At 51.4% G+C, this 17,986-nt stretch overlaps 1 protein-coding gene across 2 annotated transcripts in view; it reads left to right on the top strand.

Annotated features, from left to right (window-relative positions):
• The window catches only part of COL23A1 (collagen type XXIII alpha 1 chain), a 376,188-nt gene that overhangs the window by 331,889 nt on the left and 26,313 nt on the right, over positions 1 to 17,986 (top strand). The gene's annotated exons all lie outside the window — the stretch shown is intronic.

Here is a 17,986-nt window from a genome sequence, read left to right on the forward strand (position 1 = left end):
GCTCCAGGGGAGTGAGTGGTGGCGCTTCCCCCATTACTGTCTCCTCTGAGCGCATGACACCCAGAGGTTCTTTCTCCCTGGCTGTGAGCATCAGAGAGGCTGCTGGCTGACTGTGGGAGTCATTTAGCCCGGGTAAGGGGCAGTGAGCTCTACACCAGCTGCCAGAGGGTCCAGTCTACCCCCCATAGAGCCTCAATTCCCTCTGCCACCATCCCTGCCCTTCCTCCCAGGATGGAGCAGGCTGTGGGGGTGGTCAGCAGGCTCTGTGGGTGACGGGCCAGAGTCCCCCTACAGAGTTCGGCAGCTGGGAATTGAATCCCACTCACTACTGTGAAGCAGGGGCAAGCCCCCCAGCAGCACTAAGAATCTGTTTCCTTCCATGTGAAGAAGAGAGCTGGGATTAGGTAAAGTGAGATCACAATAAACGGTGGCCAAGTGAGTGGGGCTGTTATAGGGCTGGCAGGAAATTAAGCCTGGGGTCTGGGGCTTCCCTGGAAGCTCAGCTGGTAAAGAATCTGCCTGCAATGGAGGAGACCTGGGTTTGATTCCTGGGTTGGGAAGATCCCCCGGAGGAAGGCATGGTAACCCACTCCAGTATTCTTGCCTGGAGAATCCCCATGAACAGAGGAGTCTGCCGGGCTACTGTCTATGGGGTGCCAGAATTGGACACGACTGAGCAACTAAGTATATAGTGTGTGAGGTTTTTGGTGCTGAGCCCAGGTCAGAGATAGGGTCTGTGAATTTCAGATGGGGAGGCCAAAGGAGGGATGTGTTCACCCGGTATGAAGTTGGGAACTTTCTGGAAAGGAAGCAGGTTAGAGCCCAGCAAGCCTTCCCCACTGCCTGTTTGCAGGCAATGCTGGCAGCCTGTGCCCTTGGCCCCTTAGGTTCCTTGTCTCTGGGCAGCGCCGAGCAGACTGGGCCGGGTGAGAAGCTGGTATCACACCCATGGTTACCCCAGGGCTGCGTTGCTTCTTTTCCTGAGGTCACCCAGCCCCAGTTTGCATGCACCTCCTCCCTTCGGACTTCCCATGTGGCACTAGTGATAAAGAACCCGCCTGCCAATACAGGAAACATGAGAGACACAGGTTGGATCCCTGGGTCAGGAAGATCCCCTGGAGGAGGAAATGGCAACCCACTCCGGTATTCTTGCCTGAAGGATCCCATGGACAGAGGAGCCTGGCAGGCTGCAGTTCACGCGATCACAAAGAGTCGGACAAGCTGAAGTGACTTAGCATGCATGCACCATTCCACACAGATCTGGGCATCTTCCCTGGGTGGGCTGGCCTTGCTTGCTGCTGAGTTCAAGGTGTTCATGCCTCCAGCGCAGGGAGCCAGTCAGCTCACCCAGCTGTGTGCTTCTGAGCACCCTTGTTCCAGCAGGCCTCAGAGGCTGTCCCTTTGGTGGGCCCCCAGGGTGAAGGTGACACCCTGCCTGGCTTCCCCCCATAGGAGGGAAGCAGACCCATGTGGGCGGGGGGAGGTTGGAAGGGAATTCTGCAGGCTCAGGGGTCCATGTGTTTTAGGCTGAAATTCGGACCTCTCAGCTGATAGAGGCCCTGGCTCCCAGCCTGGGCTCTGCTTACAGATGGTTCCATGTGGTCACCCAGGGGTAAGGTGACCTCTGCAGCGCAAGGGGCCTGTCTGCCCGAGAGGCACCTCATGTGCTGACTATTCACAGGCTTTGAATCTGTCTGACCCAAGTCCCATCCTGGCTCAGCTGGGCGAACTGGGGTACTTGGAACCTGGGAAAATCACATCAACAGAGTTAAAGGTTTAAATGGGAGAATACACACGGAGCCCAAGTGTAGGATGTCAGGTGGCTGCCCCTCAATAATACCTCTATCTTCCTCACCTCACACATCCTTGATGCAAAGAAAGACAGGCTTAGGAAATTTATCCACCAACACACATTGGCAGCATTTAGAAAGGAAAATGGCTTTGAGAGCAGTCAGTTTTCTTTCTTTATTTCTTTTTTTTCTTTTTTTTTTTTTTGCAGTGAGGAAGTTTACTGGAAGGAAACAGAAAAGGCTTCTGACATAGACATCGGAAGAGAGGAAAGGAGATTACCCCCATCGTTACCTTGAGCAGAGCTTTATATACCTTCTAGCGGGCTACCAACAATAGGTTAAATAAGCATTTCAGAGTTGTAAAAGTTTTACCGAGACCCTGAAAATGGTCAGTTTTAGAAAAAGTTTTAGGGGCTTTTTCCTGCAATTTAGTAAACTTCAAGACCAGCCTCAGGGAGGTTTTTCTTTTCCTTTGTGCTAAAAACATGTCACTTCCTAAAGGGAAGTAAGCGCAGGAAAAGAGTTAAGCAGGGTGGCTGCGCTGCAGATTGCGCCAACTGCGTGTTCTGGGTTAATCCAGGGGGCCCCTCCCCACCCCGTGAGGAGAGCAGCTGAAACCAAGTCCATATGTGGACCCAACAGGGGCAGCAGAGGGACAGGGGCATAGAAGCTAAGTATGTGCATGGGGCAGGCTGTGGGCCGAAAAGGGCCTGAGGTCACCATGTCCACAGTCTCCCTAACAGAGGCCAGCCTGTCCTTTTCTACTGCAAAGATTCATGAGTAGCTCTCTGCTGATGACGAAAGAAGCATGTTTTTTATAAAAACCTTCCCAAAATAGAAAAAAGCACAGAAAGAAAAAAGCAATTATCTGTAATCCTACCACCCACAGATAAGTCCTCTCAATATTTTGGTGTTTGTTCTTCCCATACTTTTTGTGTACAAGTTTGTTTTTATTTTTATTATTATAAAAATGAGATTACAGTGGACATACTTTTTTGTGACCTATTTTTTTCACTTAATATAGAATGAGACTTTCCTACATCATTAAGAAATTTTTATAGAAAGTAAATAGCTGCATAGCATTTTGCCATATATGTAATTGATTTAACCAATCTCCAAGTCATATTATTTATTTTGACAATCTTTCACTCTTGTAGTCAACATCATGGGAATAAATCTAGGCTTATTTGCATAATTATCTCCTTAAAATAAAAGTCTAGAAGTTGACTTTCTGGCCCAAAGGGTTTGCACATGTTTAAGGCTTTTGATGTGTACTGCCAAATTGCCCTCCCGGAGACTGTGCTAATTTATATTCCCACCAACAGCACATGAATGCTACATGTTTCCCAAAGCCCTGGACAATCAAGGGTATTATACTTTTAAATCTATGCCAATATGATAAGTAAAAATTTATGGATGTATGTGTAAGTATGTATCTTGTTTTAATTTCGGGTATATTTTCATTAGAAGCAATCACAGATGAAAGTAGTTTTGATAAAATTTCTGTAATCCTAACTGCCATCTGGTGGTAGAACTTGAAATTGCAGGTATAGAATTTCAAGAGGTCACCAGGCATTTAAGAATTTTCAAATTTCAATTGATCCAGGGACAGCAGACATCATGAAATGAGCAGCACAGGGGGAATTTTAAACTCAGGACATTGTCATTCCAAGGTGGGACCTGCAGAGGAGCCCTTGACATAGCACTCTTACATTTAGGAGGAGTAGTCAGCATTGATGTTGATAAAGTGAGTTTGTCATCTCATAAATAGCAGAATTGGCCCTGCTCAACAAATCCAAGAGGTGTGTTGTATATGAGGGTAGCATGAAGAGAATCAGACCCAGTTGCAGTTTTTGGGGAACTATGGGGAGGGTAGCCAACAGCCAGTTTACCATCGGATAGATAGAGAGGACGGGACAACTAGGGGTCACTGTGGCCTTCCTGGAGGTTTCTTATCACAAACTCTCCTCTTTCCTCTCCAAACTGTAGCTTCTCTCTAGGACAAAAAGATTTGTTCCTCATGCAAGGCTCAGTAGTGTCTACACCTTGACTTTGGCATAGAAAAATTCTCACCATCTATTATTTACAACATCAAAATCCTCACATTTCCTCTTTTTTTTTTTTTTTAGTATTTGGACTTTTAGACTCTTAACATTGAGCTTTAATGACTTTTGGGTTTGTTTTACGCCTTCAGAACACAATTTAAATAGTTCTTGAAAATGTGTATTTAGTAAATTTTCCAGAGCTTAAGATTTGTGTATTTGAATGTATGAGGAGAGTGATAGGCTGTGGGGCCAGAGACACATAGAAATGATGAAGCCCATTGAGGGCCAGTGGCGCAGAGTCCCTGGAATAGGGGAGCGTGCCCACTTCAGAAACACCATCGGCCGTCGTCTCTACGCCAGTTTCCTGGGCCTTTGGACTAGCTCCCAACAGGAGTGCCAAGGCCCCTCCCTGCAGTGATGAGGGGAGAAACAAAGTGAAGAAGCCAACAAAGCAGTAAAAGGTCCTAGACAGAGAATAAAGCAGGGAGCATGATGAGAGCGCTGACTGGGTGGGATAATGTGGATTAAGTAATCCAAAAGCTCTCGGGGAAGATGACATTTGAACTGAAAAGATGTCACAGTTTGGGGAGGTGGTGAGAAATGCTCCTGGCAGCGGAACAAGCGCACAGGTCATGAGGCTGGAACAAGTGTCGTGTGTCCAGAGTATATGTAAGGCCAATACGGCTGGAGTGAGTGCGCAAGGGCCAGGAAATGGTAGAAGGGGGAGTTGGAAGGGTCTCCAGGGCTGCATGGAGTAGAATCTTGTAGGTCACAGCAAGAGGCTGACCCAGGCAGGAGGCCAAGAAAACTTGGCTCTATGTTTACTGAAACCACCTGTCCACAGGGGCAGGCTGCTTTGACAAGCTGGAAGACACTCTCCTTCCAGTGCTTAGTCGCTCAGTCATGACCAACTGTTTGTGACCCTTCGGACTATAGCCTGCCAGGCTCCTCTGTCCATAGGATTTTTCAGCAAGAATACTGGAGAGGGTTGCCATTTCCTCTTCCGGGGGATCTTCCCAACCCAGGGATGGAACCTGCATCTCCTGGGTCTTCTGCACTGGCAGGTGTGTTCTTTACCGGCTGAGCTATAGGACTGTCCACTCCCATCCCCCCAGAGGCTTTTCCAACATGCCAGGGACTGTAAGGACTGTAAGTGCATGGGCTGAGTGTTTGCTGGAGGCATGCTGGCCCGTGTTCACACCCTGAGAGATTGATGGTCTTGGCCTTGCTGCACAGAGGAGGAAGCTGGGCTCAGTCCATGATAGGACTTGGCTGAGACACCAGGCCCACCCTCATGGCAAAGCCTGAATTAGCACAAAGCCTGCAGACTCTCCGTCACACCAGCCACCCTATCAGTAAACTGGCTACGGCAGCAAATCAGGGTTCAGACTGTCTGTGCACTGGCAGAAGGGTCTTTCTCCTCTCATCACCCAGAGAAACAGATATTTAGAGTGAATGTTCTCCTTCTCATCCCTGTTTCTATCCGGCCCTGGGATTCTTACCCCATTCCACACCACCACCACCGCCCCCCATTATCAAATTGTTAGGACCCTTTCCTGCTTTCCATTAAAAAAAAACAAAACAGAAAACCAGGTCTAACTTAAAGAAGAAAATTTCTTCATTCCATCTTCTCTCCTATTCCTCATCCATATGTCTGTCAAACCCCTACTCATCCCTCAAAACAGGCCCCAATTTTTAGAAATTGGTGGTGGCAAGAGGGGGGAAATCTTCCTCATGGTGAAATGTCTAATTCCATTTCCCTGGCCAGGAGCAGCTGAGGGAAGCAGGGAGACCACAGCCATCATTGACCCCCTCCCCACCCCTGCCCCTAGGCATGCACTTAGCCCTTCTGTCCACATTTGCAGTGTGAGACTCGGCCTGGATGAAACCAGGAGGGATCGGATCTGTGCAGCACTTCACAGTTTCGGAGTACATCCTATCCCTGGACACCACGACTTGTGCCCATTTTGTGGACTGAAAAAACTGAAGCTTAGAGTGGCCGTGCCACTTTGCCAGATCTCACAGTGGCAAGCACGAGGGGCCCGGCTTCCCCCTGAAGGCTCTCTAGACCTTCCCACACAGTGATCTTTATGGCACAGTGGGTAAGGCTGCAATGCAGCCAGACAAAGCCCTGGACCTCACAGAGGAAGGAGGAGCGAACTCCTCCTGGGACAGGGGAGGCCTCACAGAAGAGGGACAGTTGGAGCCTGTTTTGAGGGATGAGTAGGAGTTTGATAGGGGGACAAGGTAGGTAGGCATTCCATGCAGCATCAACACAGGCACAATGAAAATGGCAGGGGCCAAAGTGTGGTCCGTGTGCCAGTGGACAGTGACTCTGTGGAAGGGCAGGAAAAGGCAGGAGGATGACACTGAATGAAGGCCCCCATTCACCCAGAGGGATGAAGACAGATGTATATATTGGAAGGGCTTCCCTGGCTACAGGGCAGAGACAGGGGCAGGGTGTGTGTGGGGGTGGGGGGTGGTATCCAGACAGAAGGTGGCTATCAATATCAAGCAGCTGAAACAAGTCCCAGTAAGGATGAAATGAAAGAGGGAAGACTGGAGAAGAGAGGGCTGGCAGGAGTTGCAGCCTGACTCTGACAGGTGAGAGACCAAAACCAGAGCTCCTCATGCTTGGCAGCAGCCAGTTCCCCAAGCATCCTCTAACCGGGGCAGGGGTGAAGGGCAGGCAGAGCTGCCCATCGCATGCAGAGTCAGTCATGGAGGGCATCGACAGCCTAGGCCCCAGGAGACCAGCACAAGCCCTGAGCTGAAATGTAGGATAGAAGACAGGGCCTCTGCCTGGGACCAATTTTGAAACGAATAACTCAGTTAGACTGTTTGGGATTAATCAAGTGAACAAAAAAAGGACCACGAGGCACCATGCATGCATGGGCTTCTTTGCACCCTCATAGTTCAAAAACAGCTTTGATTGTAAAAATGTAATTAGTTAAATGATTCATCTGTAATATCCCAAATTCATCTGTTTTTAGACTTCAGCATCCTACATCTCATTTTCATCTGACCCCTGCAGGGCTTCTCCCCAGTTCTCCAGATTCCAGGTGGAGCAAATGAAAGCAGATTTCCTGAGCAGCCCCTGCTAATGGTCCCCAGATTGAAACCTTGGGGAGCCACAGTTGGGCCCCAGGGAAAAGGCCACCATGCTGACTTTCCCTTCCTCTTCCCCAAGGTCGCCTCAAAAGCCCAGTACAAAAAAAAAAAAAAAGCCCAGTACAGGCGCTCCTGGACCTGGGCTCCTTGCCTTGGGCCCATGTCCCTCAAGTATCACATGTGGAGCAACCAAAAGAACAGAGGGTTGAGCTGCTGCTCCTGCCCCTGGTCTCTAGAAGCCCTACTTACTGGGAAGCATTTTGCGTCTTCCCAGCAGTGGCCCAGGAGCCCTCTGCTACTATTACAAACCTCCAGGGGAGGTACCATCTTCCCATCTTGTCTAGTTCTGGGATTAGGCAGGGGCAGCCCATGGGAGGCCAGCAGAGATTTGTCCGGCTCTTTGCAGCACCTTTGCAGAGTGATGCCCTCCAGGCTGGTCTCTGACCCCCTTTCCCCCCAGGCAGCGAGGCACGCTCACCCCATTGCCGGGAAGAGCATGTTCACAGACCTGCACTAGGTCACTGGGGCAAACTCAGGTCTTCCAAGTAAGTAGACTTGAAAGAAAGCAGTTATTTGGAGTATGAAGCTGGTCCACACAGTATCCTCCTGAAATCAAGGACTGGCCCTCTGTCCTGCCCATGCAGTGGAGAGAGAGTGGGCTTTGGGGCTCCACAGACCATGTGACCCCTCTTCAGGCATTTGGGGAGCCAGTTAACTCACCCCATGAGAGCCCTAGCACTGGACATACAAATTGGGTTCAGTGAGTGCCAGTTCCTGCAACCACAGTGATCACCGGCCCCAGCAGGGGGAGCCCTTGAGGCTGAAGGAGCCCCTCCCAAGCCAGTGTCCCCAGCCCCCAAGATGTGGCCCAGAAGGGCAGGCGTCAGCTGGTGCCCATGACAGCCTTTGACAGGTCAGGAGCGCCCTCTGGTGCTCCCAGGCCAAGCACTGGTGCCAGTAGGGAACTTTATAGAAGAATTCACTTGGCAATTGGTTCACTCAACAAATAATTATTGTGTCCTCACTTTGTTTGATATTTGGGATACAACTAGTGAGACATACATCCAGGGCCCCTCCCCTCATGGAGGCTGGGATTGAGTGGGAGAGAGAATCAAACGTCAGGGCTGAGAAGGTGCAGGTTGCTACAAGTGTCTGTGACCCAGACCGGGCGTGGTGGGGGTCAGGGCAGGAAGAGAGGTGTGAGCCGAGTTTGGAAAGCCAAGGAGGGGCTGACAGATGGGATCTTCAAGGATAATGTCCAGGGAGAGGGTGCACCCAAGACAGGCCAGGCTGGGAGGGAACAGGAGAGGAGGGTCAAGGCCAGCAGGCCTGGAGCACTCAGCTTCATTGACAAGTCGGTTGCCTCCGTAAAGGGGGCACAAGGTGGAGAGAACTTGCAATAGCATCCAACCTGGGAAGGTCCAGGCTTAACAGAAACCTTGCAAATCCATCAGGTTGCCCAGGAAGCAGTGAGTTCCTTGTCACTGGAGGTATGCAAGCCTGTGCTATATAACCACCCTTCAGGAGGGGCTTCTAGGGAGAGATTGGCCCCAGTGGGTCATCTCCCTACAAAGGCAGGTCCTTCTACTCATGTGAGTGCTAAGTCGCTTCAGTCGTGTCCGACTCTTTACAAAGTAGCCCGTGAGACTCCTCTGTCCGTGGGATTCTCCAGGCAAGAACACTGGAGTGGGTTGCCATTTCCTCCTTCAGGGGGATCTTCCCGACCCAGAGATCGAACCCACATCTCTTAGATCTTCTGCATTGGTGGGCAGGTTCTTTACCACTAGTACCACCTGGGAAGCCTTTTTGGGCTACTCAGGCCCAAACTCGGTGGGACAGGATGGAGCAAGCCCATCTGGAGAAGGGAGCCCTTCAAATAGTCACAGACACCCTTCAGAGGCAGGCCTCTGGTGGGCACTGGATCCTCAGGGGGAGTCACAGTGGGGAGGGGAGGTGGCGGGAAGACAGTGCAGTGGGTCAGTTACTGAGGAACTGTGTGGACTGAGGAAAAGGAGAGGAGACTTCTCAGAGGTGGCATGTGGGTCTGGAAGGAGGATCGTGGGGGCAGACAGGGGGTCCTTGAATGTCAGGGCAAGGGGAGCTGCAGCTCTGCCCTGAGGGTGGGGGTGAGGCCATACCACGTGCAGCCAGAGAGATGGTGAGGTGGGAAGCATACAGGGTTTAAGCAGGAAATTCAGGCTTGGGTCCCAGGCCAAACTGGCTATGCCTGGCCTCACCAAGCTTCAGTTTCTTCATCGGCAGAATGGAGGTACTAACGGTACCTGCCCAACAGGGCTATGCTTAGGGTCAATGACTTCCAGGTGAGAAGGCAAAGGTGTGTGTGTGTCTTTTAGCTCTGCCCCATTTCCTGGATTTGTACACTGAAACTGGCCCAGCACATTACAGTCACACTCGTTCAACCCCCTGGGTGCCCAGCTCTAGTCTGGACACTGTCACCTATAGGAAATCATTCCATCCACACCACACCTACTTTACAGAAGAGGAAACAAGCTCCAGGGAAGTTAAGCAGCTCACTCCAAGGCCTGCAGGGTAAAAGCAGAACAATGGGGATGACTCCCCGCTGCTTCACTGTAGGAAGAATGGGCACTGGGGATAGGAGGCAGGGAGGCTGGTGGAGACCGTTCCAGGAGAGAGGCCAAGTCCTAGGCAGGGTAAGTGGAGGACTGGACATATACGTGGTTCGGAGAGACAGTTCAGAGCTAGAATTGCAAGCTTACAAGCTTGCAAGCTCATTGGTGCATTCCAGGGGCCAGCCAGGTGACAAAATAGGGGAGACCGGCTGGGTACAAGGGAGTGGAGGGAACAGTGGGCCTTGACTGAACTGGGAGGACACATGCCCCATCTAAGGGGGTCATGTAGCTCAGCCCAAGCAGGTTGATCATTACCACATCTTCTAACATTTCAAGAGAAGCTGGAAGTACAGGTTTTTATATGAAATCTTTGGATTCTTAAGGATTCCAACCAACTTGTTAATTCTTGTGACTCTTTGCAACCCCATGGACTGTATCCCACCAGGCTCCTATGTCTATGGAATTCTCCAAGCAAGAATACTGGATGGGTTGCCATGCCCTTCTCAGGAAATCTTCCCAACCCAGGGATCAAACCCAGGTCTCTTGCATTGCAGGCAGACTCTTTACCATCTGGGCCACCAGGGAAGCCCAATCAACAGTGGGTGACAACTGTGTAACCCATGGAAACCAGGGAGGGCTTACCTCAAAGCCCAAGGTCTCAGAGAGGCTGAGGGTTCAAGTAGGGCTTACCTCAAAGCCCAAGGTTTCAGAGAGGCTGGGGGTTCAAACATGAGTGAGGATGGGAGGAAGCAGGCAAGTGGCCCTGCAGACTACGGCTCAGGGCAACAGGGCAGATCAGGTGTGTAGCCTAGGCTGTTGGGGTCCCTGCAGCCTCAGCGTCTGCTGTGAGCACTGTCAGTCACTCTTGTCCCCTGGTGTCCTGGAGATGCTGTGTCTCAGACCTGCCAGCTGAGCTGTGCTGTTCTAGGCAGGCCACTACCCATCGTATAGTTTCAGCCACACTGGGACCATCACCCTCTGATCTTCACCCCCTCTGCTAGGTCTTCATCGCACCACCAAATGGGTGCCTCAGCTGGCCTGCCATCCCCACTGCCTTCCATCAGACCAGCCCCACGTGCCTGAGCTGGAAACACCAGGCTAGAGGCAGCTCTCAGCAGATAAGCTCAGTTCACTGATCCAGCTTCCATCCTTCCCTACCCAGTGGGAGTCAGGTCTGTCACTCCCCTTCACCCCACCCTGAAACAATTTTTCCTGATATCTGACAGGGTAATGATGTAACAGGCAAATGTGTAATTTAGGCAGGTATTTTGGGATCTGTTCAAAGGCATAGCACCCCTTCTTCTAGCCCTGATGTGTAATGGACATACATGTAATTGCTTCCAGGGCACACAGCGTGTTCACTGATCATGTCTTCTCCCCAAAATAGAAGCCAGCTGGCTTTCCGGCCTCACAGAATCACAGAGCTAAAGGGACCAATGGGTTTTCTAGGCCAAGGGTCACAAAGCCAGATGCCCCTACAGAGCTGGCAGGTCACTTCAGCAGGACAGTAGGCCAGTGGTGAGGCACTGGGAACTGCCCTGGACCCAGCAGCCACTGCCAGGCACAAGTGAACCCAGGGTGCCAGGTCTTCAGGTTTTCAGTAAAAGTCCACACTCCAGATATTTATGTGAAATGTTGCAACTAATTTGGTTATGTTTTACTTTTTTTTTTTAACTGCATGGACTAAACCAAACCTGGCTCCAGGCCAGCCCTACCCTCCCTTGCCCAGACAAGGAGTGAGAGGGGGCAGCATGGGAGGGCCAAGGAGCAAGTGAAGGGCAGGGCTCCGACCTTGACAGGCTCCGAGGTCCCCACACAGCTGGAGTCCCCACAGCTCACTCTGAGTTAGGTGTAGTAGGTGACTGCAGAGACCACTTTACAAAGGGCCCGAGGTCCCAGGAAGGGGTTCCCCAGAAGAAGCCACATGCCACCACCAAGACACAAGCTGCAGCCAGCCTGGATGTAAGAATGGGGGTCCTTTCTTCCCTTACCCTACAGTGGAATTCAAGTCTGGGAAATCGCTAAGCCCGGACAGTCGTGCTGTGGCCCGTGTGTATGCAAACAGCCTGACCTGAGAAATCAGAACCACATGGTGCTGACCTGCCCGAGGGCGCTGCCCATCCACCGCCTTGCCCACTGGACAGCCCTAATGAGAGAGCCTTTGCACAGGAAAGCATGCGTCCCAGGCTGGGACTCTGGGCCCCAACAGCCTTGTAATTTGATGAATTGTCAACATCTGGGCCATAATTACTGGACTCTGGACTGATAATCCTGGTAAGCCCCCCATCCAGGGGCCCTGTTCTGGTGCATTTGGGGGGCCTCCATTCCCCGACAGGAGCTGTCAGCATTAATTACAACCAGAAAGCAAGATAGTCACCCAGCTCCGGCTGGTCTGAGCATTTACTCCTGTCTCCGTCTAAACACAGCCAGTGTATTGATTCAATTCCGTACAACAGATACTCTGGCCAGTTGGGAGGCCTGAGCCACAGCTAACAGGGAGGAACAGAGCCAGCCTCACACAGAGGAAACAGTCTGCACAATTTCTTTGCCTCGGGGTCCCTCCAAGGCTTTGTTCCCTGGCCACATTGAGAAGCTCCAGTGATAGAGTTGGCATACTCCATGGCCCAAACTTACTTCACCAAGAAACCTCCTCTCTTTTGCCATACTTGCTAGTATTTTTTTTGAAAGATGGCTCCATGGAACCCTGCTTAGGAAATACCCAAGGGATGAGGGCAGGAGCAAACCCCCAAAGGTAAGAGATGTCAGCAGTGGCACAGCCTGCATCTCACTGCCAGCCACTCGGAAGCCACACAAATGTCCCTCCCCAGCACTGCCCACCCCAGGGCCAGTGCAGGCTCCACTCCATGTCTGCTTGCCTATAGGTCTCACAACTTGGGTTGATCTGAAAGAGGAGACCAAGGAGACTATCTTGGGACCCATGTTGAACTTGTCATTTAAGAGAACAGCGTGACCTCCATTTTACAGATAAGGAAACTGAGGTTCCAGGCTGCTCAGGTTGTTGAGCGAGGCAAGGGGATGGGCCAGCACAGGGGCTCTGTCCTCCTGGCCCGAGATTCAGCACAGCACAAGTTTCTGTTTGCTTCTACACATCCAGGATCGCCCTGGAGCTCAGCTGATCTGCACCAGGGAGGAATGATTTAAAGCATAACCCAGGCTTGTAAACAGCTGTCTAGCTTCATGGAGGGCAGAAAGAGTTGAAAACCTCTGGTGAATTCCACGGCTTTGATCAGGCAGGGGAAGGAGCCAGCAGGGACTGAGCACCTCCAGGCACAGTGCTGTGGCATCTGACCCTCAGGATCACCCGTTCTGTGGAAGCTGAGGCTCAGAGAGGGGATCTGAACCCAGGGAAGGCCCAAGTCCTGCCTTCACTCTGTCGGCTGCCCAGTGTCATTCCTTCGGCTCTTCTGGTGGGAGATGCAGGGAGAGAAGCAGCCGGAACTGCCGATAGTCGGGGAAGGGAGGGCTGTCTGGATAGGATAAGACCCCCTGCCACCAAGGTCCTGCCACCACCCCATCTGGGGCTCTGCTCTTCCAGATGGCCTGGCTTCCCAGTACATTCCCCTCCTGCTCAAAATCAGCTTGTCAGCAGCTGGGGCACTCAGCCTGGACTTGGTCCAACCTTGGTCCAGCCCACCTACTAGATCTACCCTTCCCCAGAATGTTTACCTCCTCACAGAGCACTCAGGGCCAGGCTTGGACCTCCCTCCAACTCATGGAAACACCAGGTTCATCCACACAGACTGCCATCAGAGTTGCTTTGCACAGATCCAGCCAGGCCCTGAAACAAGGGATCCAGTGAGGCTGGGAACATTGCCTTCTGGGAGACCCACAAGCAGAATGATGGCTCAGACAAGTCTTGCAGGAAAGAAACCTATTTCACAGGGTATAACTCCTTACTTCACTGCAGATGGTGACTGCAGTCATGAAGTTAGAAAACGATTGCTTCTTGGCAGGATAGCTATGACAAACCTAGACAGTGTATTAAAAAAGCAAAGAAATCACTTTACCAACAAAGGTCCGTATATTCAAGGCTATGGTCTTTCCAGTAGTTGTGTACAAATACGAGAGTTGGACAGTAAAGAAGGCAGAACGCTGAAGAATTGATGCTTTCTAACTATGGTTCAAAAAAGTCTTCTATGGAGAAGACTCTTAAGAGTCCCTTGGAAAGTAAGGAGATCAAACCAGTCAATCTTAAAGGAAATCAACTCTGAATACTCTTTGGAAGGACTGATGCTGAAACTGAAGCTCCAATACTTTGGCCACCTGAAGCAAACAGTTGACTCATTGGAAAAGACCCTGATGCTGGAAAAGATTGAAGACAGGAGAAGAGGGCCACAGAGGATGAGATGGTTGGATGGCATCACCGGTTCAATGGACATGAACTTAGACAAACTCCAAGAGACAGTGAGGGACAGGGAAGCCTGGAGTGCTGCAGTCCCTGGAGTCTCAAAGAGTTGGACACAACTTGGTAACTCACCAACAACTCCTTACTTGACCATAGAATTCCTTACCACCAGGCAAACCCTGCAAGACACCAGTGTTCCATGGACACCAGTTTGGTAAAAGCAGTATTAGGGTGACTGTGGGCAGGGCCCATCCTCTAAGGGTCACAGCCCAGGCCGCAGCCTCTCCCAGGATAAGAGGGGTCAGAATCATGCCCCAAAGCTGAGCAAGTCCATCTGACTCCAAAGCCAAGCTGTTTCCTCCTCCACCCCACCCTTCTGTGAGTTCCCTCAGTGACTTCCAGTGACCCATGGTCACCGAGCAGCCTCTCCAAGCACCAGCTATTTCCCCAGACAGAGAATTCAAGGGCCTTGGCATAACGTTCCTGCCTTGGTGTCATCAGAGATGAGCCCAGAGCCACCTCCACAGACCAAAGCCATGGCTGTGGGTCAGCTGCATCCCCGAAGTCAGGCCAGCATCCTCTGGTCTCTAAATATCTGCACATCACCATTCTATGTTTGCCTAGGGAATCTTCTTGGCATCATATATAACCACGTGCATGCTACGTCATTTCACTCATGTCCGACTTTGTGACCCAATGAACTGTAGCCTGCCAGGCTCCTCTGTCCAAGGGATTCTCCACATACAGCTCCAGTTTTGAGTCCCTGAGGAACTCGAAACTTTCCTTCAGCCTCACCGTGGGCATTTCCAAGGTTGCTGCTCTTCGTGCCCTCTCTGCCATTATTCTGAAACTACAAACTCTATCAAGTCCCAGGAGCCAAAGGCCCTGTGACCCCAAATACAGGCAGGACCCCAGATTGAAAACTTGGTTTTCTGCCACGTAGGGGGCTTCTCACAAACTAGTAAGCTGGGAACCAAGGCTGCACTGTCAGTGACCCACTGGGACAGTCTTAGAGGTGGCTGGGGGGAGCATCCTGCCTAGAAGGCAAGAGGTCGCTGGTCCCTCTTAGGAGGGGCTGCTGAGGTCTGGCCTTCAGAATGCTCTCAGAGACAGGTGGTGGCACTGAGCTTTCCCCTCTGCGGTCGAAGCCAAGGGAACATCCCCAGGCTCCCTTCTGTAGCAGGCATTTCTAGAAAAGCAGGGCACCATGGCACTGCATGCCTCACGCCAACTGGGACAGGGCCTGGCAGAGGCTCAAAGTGAAAGAGGGTCCAGAGAGCCCTTCCCCAGGGACAGTCTCCTCACTCAGGGAGTCAGAGGTACCAGAAATCCTGGCAGGAAGGCAAAGCCTATGAGCCTTCTCCCCAGATTCCCTGGATAGCCATCTGTCACTCCTGCTACCCTGTGCTGCCGGAGAGAGAGAGCGTTCCATAGAGAGTAGGGCCTATTTCAAGCCCTTGGACAATCCCACTGGTTCAGCTTCTTCATCTGTAGGAAGGGACATGGCACCAGTCTCCCAGAGCTGTGGCAAGGGCAGATCCTGTGAAGGAAATGGAGTCAAGTCCCAAAGCAAGCCCTGCTCTGTGTCCTGGCCTTTATCAGGAGTGTCTTGAACTCATCATGCAATCTAGTTCCAAGGCCCGCTCATGTCACCAGCTGCTGCTGGTGACTTAGCAGTGAGGTCTGCTGTGTTCTGCCCCTGGCATTTGAAGAAAAGAGCTTCATTTAGTTCTAAGCTATACCTTAGTCTCTGTTTTGTTTTGTTTCTTGTGATGAAGACTTTGGAGATCCACCCTCTTAGTAACTTTCAAGTATACAATACAGTATTGTTAACTAGAGTCATCATTGCTGTATGTTACATTCCTAGAGCTTATTTATCTTGTAACTTGAAGGTTGTACCTTTTGACCCTTTCTTCCATTTCACCCACCCCCCTACTTCTGGCAACCGTCAGTCTGTTCTATCTATAAGCTTGTTTTTTGGGTTGTTGTTTGGTGTTAGACTCCACACATAAAAAGAGGGCTTCCCTCATAGCTCAGTTGGTAAAGAATCTGCCTGCAATGCAGGAGACCCCAGTTCAATTCCTGGGTTGGGAAGATCCCCCAGAGAAGGGAAAGGCTACCCATTCTAGTATCATGGCCTGGAGAATTCCATCGACTATAGTCCATGGGTTCGCAAAGAGTCAGACACAACTGAGTGACTTCCACTCACTCACTCACTCATAAATGAGATCATGTGGTATTTGTCTTTTTCTGCCTGACTTTTTCACTAACATAATGCATTTCACAGTCCAGCCATGTTGTTGAAAAGGCAAGCTCCTCTCATTCTTTTTATAGTTGAATAGTATTTCTGTGTGTGTGTGTGTGTGTGTGTGTGTGTGTGTGTTTGTGTGTGTGTACCACATCTTCCTTATCAATTTATCCATCAGTGGACACTTAGGTTGTTCCTCTGTTCATTATTGTGAAAAATGCTGCAGTGGAGGTGCAGGTATCTTTTTGAGTTATTGTTTTCATTTTTTTTGGATAAATACCCTGACGTGGAATTGCCAGATCATAAGGTGGTTCTGTTTTTTATTATTTAAGGAACCTGCATACTGTTTTCCCTAGTGGCTACACAATTTACTCCCATCAATAACACACAGGGCTTCCTTTTTCTCTACATCCTCGCCTTCTTATATCTTGAAAAGGAAAGAATGTTACTTAGTTCTAAGCTGCATCTTCATCTCTTTTTAATTTCCATCTGCATTATGACTTTTTAAAACCATGCAGAATAAAGAGGGGCAACGGGTGCACTATGTTTGGGCTCAGGTCGGCAGGATGGACAGACACACTCAGGGCCTGGGCACAGAGTCTGCCCTGGCAACCACTCTGGACAAGGTGACTGGGGGTCCAGGGACAGGCAAGATCCAATGGGCAATGGGATAGAGCAAGGGAGGTTTGAACAGAGGAATACAAGGGCAGACAAGAGGGGGAGAGAGTGGCCAGAGGCCAGGTGAGACCACTGCCAGGGCTTGAGTGCAGTATGGGCTTCTGTGTCCACACAGAATTGAAGTCCCTGCCATCTGGGCACCAGTCCCCACTTCTTCTGGCTGCCTGGCCTGGGGCAATGCCTTCCCCTCACTGGGCCTCAGCTTCCTCCTCTGTAAGATGGGAATGATAACACCTGCCTTACACAGGGCTTCTGTTACGATTCAGGCAGAGCATGGAGGCCACTGATAGCCCCCGAAGAGACCCAGGATGGGACTGGGCCCTCTGTGTTATGGCAGCTGAGAAGCCAGGCCAGGGTGAGGGGTCTCAGGTAGAGATGCCCAGAAGGACATGGCCCTATGAGGGCCAGAGCCCATGGTGGGTAGATGCAGGCGAGGCCCACTCTTAGTGCACTGCTGAAGAGAAGAGCCCTTTCATACAGATCCAGGTCAAGATGGGCAGGAGCTGGCCCGAGGAGACAGGCCAGCTCGTGCAGCTCCTGCCGAGCTGCAGATGGCAGGGACTGAAATTGCACCTCACCAGGAGACCCCAGGGCCTGGGCCCTTGAAATGGCCCCATTCCCCCTGCTCCTGGGACCCCAGCTGCCCCCAGGCCATTGCCCTGACATCCAGACCCTTGACTGAATGTGAAGCGAGTGGCCGGAAGCACTTAGGGGACCAGCTTTAAGAACTGCCCTGATTTCCTTCCTGGAGTGAGGCCCTTCAGCAAGGGCGCCAAGAGGTAGCTATTGTCGCCGCACCTGGGGAACTGGCGGATGACTGTCTGCCAGGGCAGTCTGGAGACCCAGCCGGGGAAACTGACTGTTTACAGCTAGACCCCGCGGGCAAGGGCTGGTCAAGACCAGGCAGACCCAGTCCATGGCACCCCCATTGGATTCCTCTGTTCCCCCACAAGGAGGCGGAGCTCAGCAAGGCTTTGTCAGATGTGTAGACAGGTGACGGGGAGGTAGTGGAGGCCTCTGTGCAGTGGGCACTGGCCATCTGCAGACACCACAAAGCTAAAGCTCCACCATTCAGAGTCTCAGGCGTGACACTCACTCCTGAGCCACTCAGCCTGGCGGAGGGAATGTGGTCACATGCCCAGATCCTGTGGGGTGAT

Source organism: Cervus canadensis, chromosome 4, assembly GCF_019320065.1.
Source record: "Cervus canadensis isolate Bull #8, Minnesota chromosome 4, ASM1932006v1, whole genome shotgun sequence".
In the NCBI taxonomy this organism is placed as follows: domain Eukaryota; kingdom Metazoa; phylum Chordata; class Mammalia; order Artiodactyla; family Cervidae; genus Cervus; species Cervus canadensis.